Source organism: Dreissena polymorpha, chromosome 8 (genome assembly GCF_020536995.1).
Source record: "Dreissena polymorpha isolate Duluth1 chromosome 8, UMN_Dpol_1.0, whole genome shotgun sequence".
Lineage (NCBI taxonomy): Eukaryota > Metazoa > Mollusca > Bivalvia > Myida > Dreissenidae > Dreissena > Dreissena polymorpha.
This window is the reverse complement of record NC_068362.1, coordinates 42897621-42907558: the sequence shown is the minus strand read 5'-3', so window position 1 is coordinate 42907558 and position 9938 is coordinate 42897621.

Here is a 9938-nt window from a genome sequence, read left to right as displayed (position 1 = left end):
GTGTATGTAGCCAGGAGTGTGCCATCCCTGGCCAGGGTGTGAAGCTTGTTCCAGTAGTTGGTGATGTACAGCCTGTCACCTGTGGGACTCACAGCACACTTGTATACTGCAAAACAGAGTAACATCAAGATATTGAATTACTGTCAATGTTAAATAATCTTATTAAACATACTTCAGTGATATTGTATTACGCATATGTTGCTATAAAGAGGCCTTTACACATCTAAAATATATGCATACAGTTCAATGATTAAATAGTAAAACATGACAATAAACTTCAGTAGCAGAGCTATTGTGTTAACGTTTGACATGTTGAAATGCAACTGGTGAGTAAGATATGAATTGAAGCAAAACAATTACACAGATGGAAACAATTACACAAACTGAAACAATTGCACAGTTCTATCAACAGGTAAACATATTGTACATGTACAATCATTTAACAACCACAAAATTAAGACAGGGTCAGAAAGTGTCTCTTTCCCAGGAACTCAGTTTCTATTTATAGACATGCCATGTAGTGACAGTCAAAATACTTCATTACTCATGTTTATAAATCAATATTTCTGAATCTTGTTTTGGCTACAATGTACTGTAGCATTCAAAGGGCACATATGAATTATAGAACAATTTGTTTATAATACATCAGCAGGTTTTCTGCTATTACATCTGAATTTTATTTTATTATCATCTCACAAAGTATGTAACTATAATTTATATTATTATTTTTTCAAAATAACAAGATAAAGGCCTAATGGGTCAATATTTGTTGATTAAAAAAATAAATCCCAACTCGGTTCATTTAGTCAATAAAAATTCCCAAATTTGTCATTGTATGGATTTAAAATAACACAATTTGACTAGACTCCTTTGTCCACAATGGCTAGACAAATCCCTGTACATAATACACATGTTATCAGGATGGATTCACCATGATTCTTACCTGTCCAATCAGCTGATCTATCTTGGTAGAGTCTGCAGATCAGTTTGCCATTCAATGAGTATTTGTACAGTTCTTGACCAGAGGTGACAAAAAGGTCTCCTTGGTGATGGGTAATACATGTACATTCATGTTGTAACTGAAACTTCCTGCCAGAAACAAGCTTTCCCTGGTTGACAGTGATAAACTGGATCTCATGTATGTTACTAGTATTCACAGCCACTGCAACCTCACTGGGTGTGATCAAACAAATGTGCAATGGCCGAGCATTCACATCCCAGTGACTCACCACCTGGTATTGCTGGTTCAGCAGATTGACATTCTTTTTATCCCAGTCTACAACCAGTACCTGCCCATCGGGAAGAACACATATGCCATTGATATAACATAAATCTTTATCACTTGGTATTCTCACATTATGCTTAGTAATACTCTGGACATTAAACACCTTGCCTGACTTTCCTAGCAGAGTTAATGCCTGCTGTATTATATGCTTACATTTTATGCTGGCTATAAGGCAGAGCTCCTTATTATCTCCAATTTTCTGAACAAATTCATGGAAATGTGACAAGTCATTGTGAAGACTGGTGCATTTATGAATAGAACTTGTAATTGACCCTTTTATGCTTATAACTTCATCTCTCATCTCGTTTAGTTCCTTCACAGTAATATTATCATATTCATTCAAGATAAAAAGAACACTCCTACACATCTCTTCTTTTAAATATTGCTCATGTCCGCCCGATGTACTCACATAACTATTACCACACTCATCTATATCATCTATATTAAAATTTAAATTGCCACGCATTTGTTCTATCATGACTGCCCCATGTTCCTTATATGTTCTTAGCAATGCCTGAACACTGAGCTCCTGACTGATCTGAAGGCTTTTGATTTCTCCCAGAACAGTTTCCAGCTCCACTGACAGTCCCTGTAGGTGTGTGGGCTGCATGTCAGTCAGCTCATTAATTGGAGTCACTTTACTGCACTGGCTGAAATAAACAATCAATACATGTACATACCAAGGAATAGTCAGTGATATTATGTAATGCTTTAAACAAATCTACACATTTAAACAAGGGCTGTTTGTAAAACATGCATGCCCCCCATATGGGCTGTCCATTGTAGTGGCAGCCATTGTGTGAGCACAATTTTTGTCACTGTGACCTTAACCTTTGACCTAGTGACCTGAAAATCAATAGGGGTCATCTGCGAGTCACGATCAATGTACCTATGAAGTGTCATGATCCTATGCAAAAGTGTTCTTGAGTTATCATCCGAAAATCATTTTACTATTTCGGGTCACCGTGACCTTGACCTTTGACCTTGTGACCTCAAAATCAATAGGGGTCATCTGCGAGTCCTGATCAATCTACCTATGAAGTTTCATGATACTAGGCAAAAGCGTTCTTGAGTTATCATCCGAAAACCATTTTACTATTTCAGGTCACCGTGACCTTGACCTTTGACCTAGTGACCTCAAAAACAATAGGGGTCATCTGCAAGTCATGATCAATCTACCTATGAAGTTTCATGATCCTAGGCGTATGCGTTCTTGAGTTATCATCCGGAAACCATTTTACTATTTCGGGTCATTGTGACCTTGACCTTTGACCTAGTGACCTCAAAATTTATAGGGGTCATCTGCGAGTCATGATCAATCTACCAATGAAGTTTCATGATCCTAGGCGTATGCGTTCTTGAGTTATCATCCGGAAACCATTTTACTATTTTGGGTCACCGTGACCTTAACCTTTGACCTAGTGACCTCAAAATTGATAGCGGTCATCTGCGAGTCATGATCAATCTACCCATGAAGTTTTATGATCCTAGGCGCATGCATTCTTGAGTTATCATCCGGAAACCATTTTACTATTTCGGGTCACTGTGACCTTGACCTTTGACCTAGTGACCTCAAAATCAATAGGGGTCATCTGCGAGTCATGATCAATCTACCCATGAAGTTTCATGATCCTAAGCGCATGCGTTCTTGAGTTATCATCCGAAAACCATTTTACTATTTCGGGTCACCGTGACCTTGACCTTTGACCTAGTGACCTCAAAATCAATAGGGGTCATCTGCGAGTCATGATCAATCTTCCTATGAAGTTTCATGATCCTAGGCGTATGCGTTCTCGAGTTATCATACGACAACCACCTGGTGGACGGACCGACCGACCTACCGACCAACCGACCGACATGAGCAAAGCAATATACCCCCTCTTCTTCGAAGGGGGGCATAATAACAAGAACTATGGAAATGGAAACTAAATGAAAGCATGATATTTTGAGGCTTAATATGGAGGGAGAGCTTATAATTGCACATGCCTGTCTGTCCTTCCAACAGTGCAACTTTTATGTCACACGTTACTCAACAAGTATTCCAGACACTTTACAAATACAACTAAAAATGGCACGGCAGAGGCCGACGGGTATCCCAACGCGGCACGTATTGCCATAAAAGAAGTTCAGTATCAATTAGAAGTGAATCGGTGTAGAAATGAAAAAGTTAATGTAAAATAACCTAAACAAGTGCTGTCAGAGGACAGCGCGCTCGACTATTCGAGTGCTTGACAGTATAACGTAAGCCATCATGGGGTAATTGTTAAAATAATTCAAAAAGATCAAAGTAATATATTCCGCAATATATTGAACATTTGTAAAGACATTAAAAAAGTAATAAGATTTTATTTCAAATTTGATAGTAATAGCTTGGGTGGAAAGTTTGTACGGTCCTTCAAAAATAAAGTAAACAAGGCAATTGTCAAGCAATCTAGTCCCCTACTGGCTCAACCATTGTCAGAAATTCCACCATTTTCAGAATGTTATTTCATTTGGTTGCCATAGCAACCACAATTTTTGACTTAGGAACAAAATGAAATGACGTGCATAATGTCCATATTTCCATCTATCCATGTTGCAAGTTTCATGAAAAAATATTAAGAACTTTTAAAGTTTTTGCAGGATTCAGAAAAGCGTGACAGACTCACAGACAGACGCACAGACAGACTCACAGCCAGACACACAGAGCGCAAACCATAAGTCCCCTCCGGTGAAACCAGTAGGGGACAATAAATATTTGTATTTTAGAGGGGGTATAATGTGGGGTGTGGTAATTTATTAGATGATCTTTCGAAAATAAAGAATTTTTTTTTTTGGGGGGGGGGGTTGGGGGTGGGGGGCAGGGATTCTGGGTTGGGGCGTGGGGTATTATTTGGGTGGAATCCATTGTGGTATTCAGGTAAGTGTTGTTTTGTCAAAGTATTAATACAAGTTTATCATAAATAAAGAAGTTATGGCAATTTAACTAAAATTTACTCTTGACCTTGAGAGTCATGGTCATTCAAAGGTCAAGGTCAAATTGAACTTGGCAGGTACAGTACCCTCATGATGGTAAGAAAATATTTGAAGTTTGAAAGCAATAGCTTTGATACTTTATAAGTCAAGTGGATCTAAACACAAAATTTAACAAAATATTCAGTTACTAAGACAAAAAGGGCCATAATTCTTACAAAATGCTTGATACAGTTGTCTGCTCTTGTTTATAGGTTGGGGTCATGTTGGTAAAGAAGTTTGCAAAATGTGAAAGCAATATGTCAAGGGACATTGAAAATATTTGAGGCGGTACGTAAACTTTAACATAGATTTATCAAAAATATGCATATTCTAAGTAAAAAAAGGGCCATAATTCTTACAAAATGCTTGATACAGTTGTCTGCTCTTGTTTATAGGTTGGGGTGATGAAACATGAAACAAGAGATGTGTTTTTCAGAAACACAATGCCCCCTATTGCATCGTGTTGAAGCCATAAATTTGACATTTGACCTTCGAGGATGACCTTGACCTTTTACCACTCAAAACGTGTAGCTCCATGAGATACACATGCATGCCAAAAATCAACTTGCTATCTTCAATATTAAAAAAGTTATGACCAAACTTTAACGAAGGTTAAAGTTTAAGGTAAGAAAAATAAATGAAATTTGACCTTTGACCTTGAAAGATGACCTTGACTTTTCACCACTCAAAATGTGCAGCTTTGTGAGATACACATGCATGCCAAATATGAAGTTGCTATCTTCAATAATGGGCAAGAAATCAAACTTTAACCAAGATTAAAGTTTTGGGACACACACATACAATGAATGAATGAATGAATGATGAATGAATGAATGAATGAATGAATGAATGAATGAATGAATGAATGAATGAAGACAGACAGACAGACAGACAGACAGACAGACAGACAGACAGACAGACAGACAGACAGACAGACAGACAGACAGACAGAAAAGTGTGACAGACTGACGGACTCACAGCTAGACTCACGGACACACAGAGCGCAAACCATAAGTCCCCACCGGTAATACCGGTAAGGGACAAAAACAAATAACACCTAGAGTAAGGGGAATTTTGACCCCAGCGTCAGTCTTCACGCTAATTTTTTTGGCAAAATAGACCTTCGGGCTAATCAGATGGAATTTTGAATAGCCCGAAGACATGTTTGATAGCCCGAAGAGGTCAATATAAATTTTATGACTTTTTTGGCCAGGAACACCAAAATAGTTCTTAACAATCAGAAAAACTACTTCCATTAGTAAAAACAGATGCATGTGATTACAGTAATAAAGGATATTCTGTTTCCTGTTGAAATGCATTTTATACAAAATGCACCAGATGATTATGCTGTTTATTTTAACTTTATTATTACACATGTTCTCATTCAATGATTCCATTAATCAGTTTGACCGGTGTTTGGTTTTATTTAAAGCAAATTGATTATTATTGTATTATTACTAGGACAATCGCCGGTAAATTTCCGAATTGTCGGCATGTGGCTTCAGAACAAAAAGGCCACCGTTTGTGTTCATTACCCAATCTACCAAATGACAATGTCTTCTTCTTCAATTTACTCCCGATATTTTGATAAGCATGTGTCAACCGTGAAAAGTATTGTATATTCGTAAGCAGATTATAAGTAGCAAAGTAGGTCACGTAGCAGAAAGAGATTACAGAATAAACGAAAGTTCTACAATTATTAATAATTAGTTGAAAAAAACGTCTCCTAATACGCAAGAATAATTGAGTAAAACATATGGAAATCTATCTGTATTAAGGATCAATTTGTTTGTAAACCAATGCGTACAATATCCCTTACAGACTCTTTTATTTTTATTGAAAAATTACTTCGTTCATTTTTCATGAATTATAAATACATTTTCAAAAAACACTTCTAAAATTAAATACGCTTCTAGATTAATCATTATTTTAAAACATTACGAAGTGACCGATGCGTTAACATCCCGGAACGTGATCTACGCATGGTCAGTTTGAATAATCTCATCTCGATTGGGCATCATCATTACTTTAAATAGCAACATAGCCGGATGTTTAAACAACAGTTAAAAAAAAATGGCGGCCGCATGTGTTCATGCAATTCTTTAAAAGTATAACGTCATTTTAGGCATTTAAATAGCGAATTTAATCGTGCCTCTTAAAAACGGGTATAAATCAGGTTATTGATATAACGCTCAAATATTTAATCGACCTGTCGGGCTATTTTATAAGCATTTAGGATCGACCAACTGGCCCAAGAATCAGTCTAATTAAATCATTTGACACATAGGCTTGGTTAGTTTTGACCCCAGACACATGATTTGAGCAAACTTTGAAGAGGACTACCATACTTTGTTACACACAAAATATCAGTTTTAGAGAAGTTTTTTTGTTGAGATAAACAATAAAGGTGTTTATACATCTGATCACTTGGGGTGGCAAGTTTTGACCCCATCAACATGATTTGAAACAAACTGAGCAGAGAACCACTTTAAGTATTACATGCAAAATAACTAACAATCTAGGACCCTGTGGTTTCTTAGACGATTTGGTCAACATGTATATACTCACTGACAGATCAACTGATCAGAACAACCTCACAAAATGCTCACAACTCTTGCATACCTGACAAAAAAAGTACATGATATTGGCTTACATGTTTCAGATATCTACTTTTCACAAAGTATTAATAACGTCCAGAAGAATCATTAGACCATTTAATTAACATAGGTTCAGTTGTTCATGAAATTGTGTGCAAACACGAACAATTTCATATAATATTGTCTCACTTATTGTTAACCAAATGGCAAAAAGCTCAATGAAATTTAATCAAAGCAGATTTATTTTTTTTATCTGTGTGCATGTCCCTTTATGGTATATTGTAACTGTTTGATAATAGGTTAACATGTCAACCCTTAAAAACGGTTTCAACTGTTTTGTCAATTCTGATCATTATTTTCTGAGGTCTAACCTAGAAACTAGTCACTAGTCAAACAGACAAAAGGATGGGCAGACAAGCATGGAGTATGACAGATATAATTAGCAGAGAATCTTGATTTACACACAAGTTAAATCAATTCCATCGAAACACGAAATCAAACTTTATATTGATTATCAATAAAGTGATACATTAAGCTCCCACCCGGTTGGAGAACATAAAATATATACATTGATAAAAAGGTTGCCGTGGTGTAATGGATATGGTGTCCGCCTAGCGACTGGGAGGTCACGGGTTCGATCCCCACCGTGGGAGCGTTCTTTAGATCTCCCCCAAAGACACCAAGTACTGGTTCTAGGCCCAGGAAACGGACTCGAGAGCGTTTATATAAGCCTTAGGCTTTCGATGCAATCGAGCTAAAATAAATAGGTTTAAACTAAAAAGGTTTATTGTTTAATATAAGAAGTGGCCTGAAAGCCAAGTCTGCGGACTGGTCATTAAGTAACTGTATGTAAATTTGTTCTATCTGCAAAAATGTCATAAATCAAAGTCGATATTAGTTGACTGATTTTGTTCATTTATAGTTAAGGATAACATTAGAATGGGACAATGATTTAAGTTTTCTTGAATTAAGTTATTGAAGATTTGAATTACATCTGTATAGTTATTATTAAATTGATTTAAAAATGGCATTATAATTATAATAAACATCTTTTTCAAACAGTAAGTAAATTAAAAGTTGACCAACAAATAACACGCATGTAATCATTAGGAAATAAAAATAAAGAAACTGCTAACAATAATCTCAATGACTAACTATGGACGCTGGTAATTTCATCATACAATTCCAGTATTTATAATACTGATAAACAACATAATTATTCATTATCAGGTACCTGTGATTAAGCTCAACACATCTGGAGCAGCACAGCTCACTATGGCCATTGCACAATGCTGTTATTGTTTCATTATTGTGTATGTTGCATGTTATGAGATAATTCTCCATTTTCTTAGAACGTGGCCACTTCATAATTTTATCCTTTCCATAAGGAGATTTTTTATTAAACCACCAACCATGCTTTCTATGAGAGTGAATACATGGTTTGCAGTAATACTTGCGACATTTTTTACAGTAAAATTCTGCATCTATTTCTACAGACCGTTTTTTCTCGCAGATTGTACAACAATAATATTTAACCAAATCAAAATTTCTAGAAAATGCAGATGTCGCCATTTTGATGATTCACTTTCAACAAACAAGATTATACAATCTAAAATCAATTGAAATATTTATGTCCAAGTATTTGTTTACAATAAATATCTCAGAATACACACACAATTATTATTTAACACAGGCAAGTAATATGAAATTTTGAACTGAACTGAACAGCAACCAAGTTTGCTGTCAAATGGCGCTTGTATGATAGGAGCAAACAGTGTAACTATGTATACTGTCACCTGACTATTGGGTAATGAGTGTCTTGATTACTTTAAACTGCACAAAGAAGCTGTGTAGATAAAAACTTTATCCCAAAGTGTTTAACACACCACATTTTTAATTGCTCTAATAAATGCCATGTTATGAACATAGAATTATAATGACAATAAAGTAGGTTCTTACATAAACCAATTTTAGTATTATATATCTGATCATTTTCCTCAAACAGTATTTAAAACTGACAGTTAATATAATGATGTACATATATGGAAGGGAATATCGGCCAGTACATGCATGCTGTTAGTTGATATTCTTATTTTAACTACTGGCATATGCTTTCTGATACATGGCAGTTGCATTTTTCCTAGTTATCCACACGCTTTTTGAAAATCTCCGCCGTCTGTCTGTCCGTCAGTCCGTCCTGGCCACTATCTCCTCCTACACTATAAGCTTTAGAACCTTGAAACTTACACACATGGTAGCTATGAGCATATGTGCGACCCTGCACTATTTGGAATTTTAATCTGACCCCTGGGTCAAAAGTTATGGGGGTTGGGGTGGGGCTGGGTCAGAGATTTTCATTCATTTGTTTTTAGGTTATTGCACATTAACTTCTTCATTTCTACACCGATTCACTTCAAATTGATACTGAACCTCTCTTATGACAATAGGGTCAATCTCAACTATGCATGGCCCCCATTACCAACCCTGGAGCGCCCCACCCACATAGACCGGACTCACCCAAAATTGCCTTTTACTATAACTTCTTCATTTCTACACCGATTCACTTCAAATTGATACTGAACCTCTCTTATGACAATACGGTCAATCTCAACTATGCATGGCCCATTACCAACTGTGCGGCGCTCCGCCAACATAGACCACACCCACCCAAAATTGCCTTTTACTATAACTTCTTCTTTTCTACACGGATTTTCTTCAAATTGATACTGAACCACTCTAATGACAATACAGTCAATCTCAACTATGCATTGCCCCATTATCCACCCTGGGGCACCCCGCCCACTTAGACCACACCCACCCAAAATTGCCTTTTATTAAAATTTCTTCATCTCTACACTGATTCACTTCAAATTGATACTGAACCTCTCTTATGACAATACGGTCAATCTCAACTATACACGGCCCCATTACCAACCATGGGGCTCACCGCCCACATAGACTACACCCACCCAAAATTGCCTTTTACTATAACTTCTTCATTTCTACACCGATTCACTTCAAATTGATACTGAAGTTCTCTTATGACAATACGGTCAATCTCA